Below are 9973 nucleotides of genomic sequence, written 5' to 3' on the forward strand. Positions count from 1 at the left end.
CTGATTGCCCCTAACCGCTTCTGCCTGCCAGCCTGATCACCCCCTAACCACTCCCCTGCCAGCCTGATTGATGCCTAACTGCTCCCCTGCCAGCCTGTTTGCCCCTAACTGCCCTCCTCTGCAGGCCTGGTCACCCCCTCCAATTCCCCTCCCCTGCAGGCCTGGGTCCCCCCCAACTTCCCTCCTCTGCCAGCCTGGTCACCCCTAACTGCCCTCCCCTGCAGACTTGATCACCCCCAACTGCCCTCCCTTGCATTCCTGGTCCCTCCCAACTGCCTTGCCCTGCTGGCCATCTTGTGGTGGCCATCTTGTGTCCACATGGGGGCAGCCATCTTTGACCACATGGGGGCAGCCATCTTTTGTATTGGAGTGATGGTCAATTTGCATATTACTCTTTTATTAGATAGGATAGAGGCCTGGTGCATGGGTGGGAGCCAGCTGGTTTGCCTCGAAGGGTGTCCCATATCAGGGCGGGGGTTCCCTTGGGGTGTGGGGCAGCCTGGGCGAGGGGCCTGTGGTGGTTTGCAGGCCAGCCATGCCCCCCTGCGACCCAAGCAGAGGCCCAGGCTGGCTGGAAGCAGGTATCTGGGATTTACTTATCTTCTATAATTGAAATTTTGTAGCCTTGAGCGAAGCCAAGCCTCCTGCTTGCTCCGTGGCCACAGCCATTTTTGTTGGGATTTTTTTTTTTTTATATTATATTGATTTTTTACAGAGAGGAAGAGAGAGGGATAGAGAGTTAGAAACATCGATGAGAGAGAAACATCGATCAGCTGCCTCTTGCACACCCCCCACTGGGGATGTGCCCGCAACCAAGGTACATGCCCTTGACCAGAATCGAACCTGGGACCCTTGAGTCCGCAGGCCTGACGCTCTATTCACTGAGCCAAACCGGTTTCGGCTTGTTGGGATTTTTTAATCTTTTATAATTGAAACTTTGTAGCCTTGAGCAGAGGCCAGGGCAGGCCCAGGCCGGCGGGAATCTTGGCTTCTTCATCGCCAGGGGCAACCCAAGCCTCCTGCTCTCTCCAGCTCCTTGGTCGCCACCATCTTTGTTGGGATTTATTTATCTTCTATAATTGAAACTTTGTAGCCTTGAGCGGAGGCCAGGGTCAGCCAGGGCAGGTGGGAAGCTTGGCTTCCTCCATCACCAGGGGCTACCCAAGCCTCCTGCTCACTCTAGCTCCGTTGCCACCACCACTTTGGTTGGGTTAATTTGCATACTCGCTCTGATTGGCTGGTGGGTATAGTGGAGTGATGGTGAGTTTGCATGTTACTCTTTTATTAGTGTAGATTAGTCACATTAGGATATTTTCTTTTTAGCTATAGTTTGTTCAATGTTTTATAGTATTTCGTGTTATGAATGTACCACAATTTCCGTATCCACTCTACTGATGGACACTTAAGTTGTATCGAGTTCAGAACTCTGACAAAGAATACTGCTATGGACATTCTTATACTTTCCCTTTGGTGCCCGTATGCAGTTTTTTCTGTTTTATATTTACCTGCAAATAGAGTTGCCAGATAAGATACCTAGATAAATGCAAATTTCAGATAAACAACAAAAACCATTTTGGTATATGTATGTATCAACTAATGCATGCATGCACATATACTAAAAAGATTATTTAATGGTACCTGAGGTTCACATTTAACTATGGGTCAGGTATTTTTGTTTGCTAAATTTGGCAACCCTACCTAGAAATAAAATTAAAATAAAAAATAAATCTCTCTTTATACAAGCTTTCTTGTTTTCTTCTATGAGCTTTTTTTGTTAGACTTTTCACTTTAACACATATATCCTCTTTGTTTACAATTTTGTTTGTATTATGAAGTTTTGTTTGTCAATTTTAATGTTTTTTTAAACATATTTTTATTGGTTTCAGAGAGGGAGAGAGAGAGATAGAAACATCAATGATGACAAAGAATCATTGATTGGCTGCCTCCTGCACGCCCCCAACTAGGCATGTGCCCTGATAGGAATCGAACTGTGAACTCCTGATTCATAGGTCGATACTCAACTACTGAGCCACCCCAGCCGGACAATTTTAATGTGTGGTTGTTTGTTTGTTTTTTTAATCAAATGGCTATCCAACTATACTAGAAAATTTTATGGAAAAGACCATTTTTGTCTCCACTATATGGGGATTTCAAGTAGAATAACATAACTCTATAGATCAATTAGGGAAGAAATGACAGATACATTCAGTATTCAAACATTGAATGTGGAATACCTTTGCACTCATTTAGGTATTTTCTTGTTATGAATATATTTTATGGTTCTATGTCTATATATTGAAAATTTTGTTTATCGTAAACCTAAGATATTTTGTTGCTACTTACATAGTTATAATTTTGTAAAAATTTGCATAATTTGTATGGTACTCCCCACCCATATCTATCAATCTTTCCATATACATTTAATAGTTGTGATTTTTGTAAAAAAATTAGTAGTTATATCCTGGCACCTGACTGTAAGATCTGTTAAGGTAAGAATTACCAGTATGCATAGTTTTATTCATCATTATATAAACAAGGCTAGTCAATGTATCATAAATAGTAGGCAACCAGTAAATATTTGCTGCAATCTTTGCAAGAGGTAACTAATCCCAATGATTTGAAAATTGGTCCATGGTTCTATTTACATAGAATATTTGGTTGATAACATACATTAGAAACACAAATACCCAATGTCACCACCTGCATAGAAATCTAGCATAATTGCCTTATGCTAGAAGTAAAGTTCATTTGAATTTAGGAGACAGGGAAGAAAAAATTAGGGAATAATTATCTATATGACAGAGTAGGGGAAAGGTGGTGGAATTGATTTCAGGTGGCACCCGGGGAGGCCAAGGCAGGCCTCAACCTGATACCAGGGTCCAGGCTCTTGTCATGGCTCAAGAAAGAATTCAAGAACATTACAGAAGGATTTAGCAAAGCACAGTAATTCATTAAAACAATAGTATGCACTCAAGAAGTGAGAGTGGGCCGAAACCGGTTTGGCTCAGTGGATAGAGCGTCTGCCTGCGGACTCAAGGGTCCCAGGTTCGATTCCAGGTCAAGGGCATGTACCTTGGTTGCGGGCACATCCCCAATAGGGAGTGTGCAAGAGGCAGCTGATCGATGTTTCTCTCTCATCGATGTTTCTAACTCTCTATCCCTCTCTCTTCCTCTCTGTAAAAAAATCAATAAAATATTTTTAAAAAAAAAAAAGAAGTGAGAGTGGGTGACTTCAGAGAATGGAGACGTGCTGATGAGGTCTGGGTGGGAGGTTTTTATTAAATGTGGGCACAGGGCAGGGGTGGTGAATAGGGTGGGCCTGGGCTTCTGATGCTGGTGAGGTAACTGTCCCTCCTCTCCAGACAGTGATTTCTTTTTTTTCCCCTCTCTGGGTTATAGGAAATTGGGTGGGAAGTAGAGGATCAGTTAGTCAGTGAAGGTCAGATCTGCAGTGTTCTAGCCAAGATGGAAAAGGGATGGATAGAGTTTGAGGCCTTTGTTTCCTAATCTAACTTAACTGCGTCAGAATGATCTTTATATTTCACTCACAAATAGTTAAAGTGTAAGAACACATGAAAACAGAAAACGACTAAGGTTTGACCTGTATTCTCAGTATTCAGGATTCTGATGGATTTGTTTTGCAGACTTGGTCAGACCTATGCTGCATTTAGTTCAGATAGCCAGAGTCTTATGAGGAACAATAGAAAACTTGCAAGCAAAGCGCACAGGATAGGAGACCTCTAGGTTTCAAAGTTGTTTTTTGTCTGTTTGTTTTGTTTTAGGCTTTTTCTTTTATCAAATAAGGTAATATTACACTATACTTCCTCTGAAGTATCTCTGTGGTTCTCTATAGAACAACAAGGGACAAAGGATGAACCATTACAAAGAATTAGCTCTTGGATATGACAAACATTCTAATAGCTAGATTTGCCCAAACATGTAAAAGACCTATCACTCTATCAAAGATGTATTATGTCACCCTTAGTGACACAATTATTTAGTAATGTAAGTTATGCAACCTTTGTATTCTAATATATAGCATATGTATGCACCCTATTTTAGGGAGGTGATAGTTCATTAAAAACAACAGTAGTGTAAGGTATATGAAATGAGAAGAAATAAAATAGATGGAATAAAAATATACTGTTTCTACAATTATTTAAGTGATTTTTCATTCTCTTCCTTTATAATTTTTTAAATTCCATGGTGGTGTTGCCTAAGTTGTATTTTAAGATAATTTTCAAGATTTAAACACAAGGAAACAAAAACAGCTACTCCTGCTGTTGCTCACTTCTTTTTTTGCAGGCATAAAATTATGCATCTACTAGTATAACCTTGTGGGTAAATGTGGATACAAGTAATGTAATGCACCATTTTAATTTAAATGCAAAATATTTATTGCTCTTACATAAAGTCAATAACATCCATACTGGTGAATAAGTGCCACTGATACAAATCAATTTTTTAAATTAGATAAAAATTTATTATTTCTCATAACTTTATATTTCTCTAGATAGTATGTAAATCTTTGAAAGCAATTAGCAAATCCAAAAGCACTTTGTACACTATGAATTTTTAATGCTCTTTTACATGCCATCTTTCTTCCGAGTAGAAAAACATAATTCCTTTAAATGCCCCCTCCCTCTTCAAGCATTTTAACTTTTCAAGTATTGAAGGCAGCTAGATAGAACATAAATAACATATAAATTTCCATGGCCTATGAATGAGACACCACTATGAATAATTTTTCAATTGTTTTAAAGGCCTCCCGATCACATCTGACTCAGATACAGCCATTGGCTGAATACAAGGGAAAGAAACTTTTTAGGTGATGTGAAGGCCTAGCAGGAAAGGGCATATCATCCAGAGGCTGAGGCGTTAATCATTGAAGACTATGGGAGATGATTAAACACAACATGGAAGCAGGAAGTGGTAGTGAATGAAATGAAACTAGCATTCCATATGGTCAAAAATTGAATGTATTCTTTAGATTTAGATGTGTTTTTATTAGAGCCCAGCTGTTTATTAGCAAGACTTTTTAGAGTGAATTACATTGTTTTAGGAGAGAGTTGTGAATGCAGATTTATCATTAGTTAAGGAAAGTGATGAATACCATCAGATAATGAATTATTTATCATTCTTCAATAGTCAGTTGGTTTTGTTTTTGTTTTTAACAGAAGTATGCCTTGAATCTCTCAGAAAGAACTGTGTTTACTCATTGCTTTTGATAATAATGGAGCAGAATTCTTTGTGTGCATAAGGGGAATTAGACTTTCTGGTGGTGTCTGCTTAATGGCTGAGTTTGGAAGGCAGACAAAAATTAGCTTCATATTTTGATTTTCATTTGCTGTTGGCCTAAGGAAGTACATGTGTGAATTAGTGGTATTGTTACAGGTTAGAAATGGAAATAATAGTATGATTTGTGTCCCAAATGTTGCCTTAAAATAAAGTTTGGATCATATTGACAGAGAGGCTACAAACCTTTATTCCTAAAGAACTTTCTGTGGCACAGTTTCTGAGAGTGGTGGTTAAAAACCACCCAGCGTAACTCTCAACTACTAGTACAATGATAATGAGAGTGAAAGAGATAAGTATATATTTCATTGATCTCCAGGTTTGGGAACATTGAGTGAAGCCACTGAATCCAAATCAGAATCCTCCCAATGAGCATCCCCAGGACCTTCAGGCAGTCTCTTAGAAGATACATCGATGAAGGCCTGGCTTGGAAAAGAAGGACATTGTAAGTACCTTTATATTGTTGTTTTTGTTCTAATTTTGTATTTTGAGTAATAATTTTAGAGTTACAGAAGTTTCAAAGATAACACAGAGAATCCCCATATGCCCATCATCCAGATTTTGCCAGTATTCAATTTTTATATATTGATGGTATATTTGTCAAAATGAAAATGAACATTTCAGAATTTCTATCAACTAAACTCCAGGCTTTACTTACATTTCCTCAGATGTTTTCCAGTAGTGCTCTGTGTCTGCTCCAGGATCCATGCAGGCACCACACAGTATTTAATTGTCATCTGTCCTTTGTCTCTTCTAACCTGTGACTACGTTTAGACACAAACCTTATTTTATTAGGACTTTGACAATTTTGAAAAATACTTAAGAATTTAAGGGGTATTGTGTGTGTGTGTGTGTGTGTGTGTGTGTGTGTGTGTGTGTGTGTATTACAAAGAAATAGAAGTTTTAATCATCATCTGTCTCTCCATTTTGTCAAATAAACTATGGCTAAGAGAGAATAATTGGGAAGTTTGGCAATAAGGTGGAACTAGTGACCTCCTGGGTGTGGTGGATGTCAATCAGACAAGAAAATCTTTTGAAATTAAAGATAAGTCATGGGCAGTGCATGTGAATCCTGTTAATTGAACATAAGAAGAGAATCACAGAAATTGCCTTAAAGAGTTGGGGGGTTGGGGGTTGGGGGTTGGTGGAGAGAGATAAAGCAAATAATGAGGTAAGCAGAATGCATGTATGTATTTCAGATTGTAAATGATTTCATACTAGAATTTTTTCAGTATAATTTTGTCATTGTAAATTTATTATTGGCCTTTCTGTGTTTTCTTTGATTCCATATCATATGGAGAGTTTTGGTAAATTTTATCTCCTTCACATATTCGATATATTTTTTAAATGGTAGCAATAAAATAAAGCATATGGTAGAGAATAGACTTGTTAAGAGAAGAAAATTGAAGATTATAGAGCAATTAAGAAAAGGTAAGTCTTTTACTTCTTTATTTCTATATGCAAAAAAAGGTTTTTTTTCTTTTTCTAGAAGGCACCATTTATTGAAAGTGTTCTTTTGAAATCAAATTCTCATGCACATAAGATTTTAATGTAGAATCTTGCATTATCTGTCAAGTAGTGATAGACTATGAAAAAGTGTTTATGATTTATCTGTTTCCTCCATGTTTTCATTCTTTAAGTCACTTGCCTCAATTTAAATGCTGTTACCTATTCTTTTATCTGTTCAGAATTATTGATAGAAATATACAGTACTGTCAAAGACAAAATTCACCAGACAATTAAGATCATTTTATTCAGGTTGTTGCAATAGGAACAGATCATATCTGAAAGCCAAAGTGTCTCAGCAGAGTGATTTTGCCATAGCCATTTACAGGGATGGGTAAAGGAATTGCAGACAGGGTGTTTACACTCAGGGTTATTCTGTACATAGGGAGTTCAAAATCAATTATTTGAACAGGAAATGTTTATCTCTGTGTCTAGCTATTTTCAGGGGGACAAACAGTTCTAGTCATAGTTAATTACTCATGAGACAAAGAACATACCCGTTGACTAGAGGCGAAAAGGGAAGAACTCTGTGTCTGGCCTTGTCTTCAGGTGTAGGCAAAGGGAAAGGACTGTTTTAGGTCTTGTTAGTACACAACATAAAAAAAATTACATTGCATTATTTTATCCATTAAATGTTTTATCATTATCCTAACTGTGCAATACCATATTTAAGACTAACTGGATTTCAAATAAACATCTCTTTATATTCTGTCTGGGATATGAAGGCAGGCTAGATTCTCAAATTTCTTCACAAATATAGCAAAGACACCTAGTTGTTCTAAAAAAGAAAAAAAAAAAGCCTTTGTCTTCCTCTTCTAGAGAAATAAATTGTCATGGTATGAAATCCATGGTACTTTAGGGTTTGTACTTTAGAATTTAATATTGTTCAAACATAACAACAACTTCAATTTTTATGGGGATATAATAGTGGTAACTGTCATTTCTGATGTTCAGGGCATTTACAATCTGTGGTACTATTGTTGTGCTGTACCTTGTTGATATTTTATTTTGAGATATTTCTCTCAAAACTTGTGTCCTTCAGCCCAGCCTGCGGCCTCTCCACAGTCTGCATTCTGGGGGCCCTCGGGGGATGTCCGACTGACAGCTTAGGCCCACTGCCCATGGGGAGCGGGCCTAAGTGGGCAATCAGACATCCTTAGTGCTGCCGCGGAGACATCCTTAGCCTCTCCTGCCACCACTGCCACTGTGCTCGCCAGCCATGAGCCCGGCTTCTGGGCTTCTGGCTGAGCAGTACTCCCCCTGTGGGAGCACACTGACCACCAGGGGGCAGCTCCTGCATTGAGCGTCTGCCCCCTGATGGTCAGTGTGCATCATAGTGACCGGTAGTTCTGCAGTTCAGTCGATTTGCATATTACCCTTTTATTATATAGGATGGAATTTCATAATATTTATGAATTTTAAAATCAGTTTTTCAAAAAGAATTCTAAATAACAAGAAACATAAAAATTTGCAGAAATATGACATTCTTAGTATATTCATTGGAATGTAGATATCAGCAAATAGTTCCTGAATTATTAATTTATCTAATACGTATTAATGGCATTATTGCACCCTGATGTATACAAACTTGTTCAAAGGGAATTATTTTTACAAACATAAAAAAAAATGTGTATTGGAACCTTAACAGAATGAGTTCTAAATATCAAACAAAATATACATAGAGGGTTTAAATGGAAATCTGTTTAATAGATTAAAGCTCTAAGTAAATGACCGAGTCATTGAAAGCAAATAGACTGAAAGTAAATTGGAGGACAATAATATACATTTAATCAATATTAATGAAAAATAAATAATGGAATTTATCAAAAGACCAAGATCATAGATTCTGTAAAATATCTAAAATAGCTTTGTAGCAATATTAACCTTTTGCACTCGGATGTCGAGATTAAAATTACTCTTTGAATGTATCAATAATTTGAAATATAAAAAATATCCAAATAAATAAGTTTGTATGAAAAGAAACTCCAGTTTTTTATTCTACTGCCGCACTTTGTAAAATCTGGGGTATTTAAAAAATTAAATCCCAAGTAGAATAAAGGAATCGAGAAAAAAGCAAGCGAGTGCAAAGGGTTAAATAGGAAATTGAATTTATTTTCTAATATACCAGTGCAAGATAGAAATAGAAGTGGATCATCCAAGTTTAATGGCACAAATAACATTATTATTGATGTAATAATACTGAACCATGCTAGTTTCTGCTCTTATTATCATTGTTTAGGCACAGAAATCTCTGATGTGTTGTGAATTCTGGGAAGTTTTATTCTTGTCTAGATTCTAAAGAATATGTTTAGAATTATAAAAGGCTTGTTTCCCAGGTTTAATCACACTTAATTTGATACTTCTCTTTTTCCAATTCACTTAACAGCTGAATCCAAACAGATGATATCTGTTTATAAATATGTTCCTAAAATGTGCTTTTCTCTGCAGTCACTCCAATAAAACCAGTGTAGTCTATTGCACAGCTAAATTGGTGTCTGAAAAAAAGAACTGTTATTTTCATGTACATTTCTTCTGTCTACCTGAGAAGCCAGATCAAAGACTTTTACATTATGTGATATTGCTGCCCCTCAGGGAAGAGCAATAAACTCCTTGAAATTTCATCTCCGCTAAGTTAGTGATATAAATGTCAATTTACTTTAGCTAAAGCAGACTTTTGAAATCAATGACTAGTAGGGATTACTGTCAGAAGAAAGAATATCTTGCTAGTTCTTACAAGTAAGTAGTCAGTCATAAAAAACGCTAAGTGAACTGAATGCATCATTCTCAAAATGTCAGTAAAATTTTATAATTTTCTATTGACTGCTTTCCACTTGGTGTTGCTGATATTCAATTATAAAATATAGAGTTCTTTTGAGCTCCTAATATGTTTGATTATCTACCCTCAACACAGAACCTCAATTTTCCTTGGCTTAAATGTTTCCATTTACTTGTAGCCTTCTTAAGAAGAGGAAAATAAAATAAAAAAACAAAAAAAATTATTTAGGAGCCATACCATCAAAGGATTTCAATGCATGCATGTGACTGTCAATCTCTGAATTTTATAGTACAGGTTGAACAAAAATGTATATAAATATATAATTTTATTTTTTAATTACAATTGACATTCAGTGTTATATTAGCTTCAGGGGTGCAGCATAGTGGTTAGACATTA

At 36.9% G+C, this 9973-nt stretch overlaps 1 long non-coding RNA gene across 1 annotated transcript; it reads right to left on the bottom strand.

Annotated features, from left to right (window-relative positions):
- Positions 1–5513: 5513 nt before the first annotated feature.
- Positions 5514–7350, bottom strand: LOC129148712 (uncharacterized). Its single transcript, XR_008555673.1, has 3 exons — positions 7299–7350; positions 5954–6059; positions 5514–5717 (listed from the first exon to the last, which is right to left on the bottom strand). It is a non-coding gene; the product is annotated as an uncharacterized LOC129148712 (long non-coding RNA).
- Between the last annotated feature and the right edge of the window lie 2623 nt (positions 7351–9973).

This window comes from Eptesicus fuscus, chromosome 4, assembly GCF_027574615.1.
Source record: "Eptesicus fuscus isolate TK198812 chromosome 4, DD_ASM_mEF_20220401, whole genome shotgun sequence".
In the NCBI taxonomy this organism is placed as follows: Eukaryota; Metazoa; Chordata; class Mammalia; order Chiroptera; family Vespertilionidae; genus Eptesicus; species Eptesicus fuscus.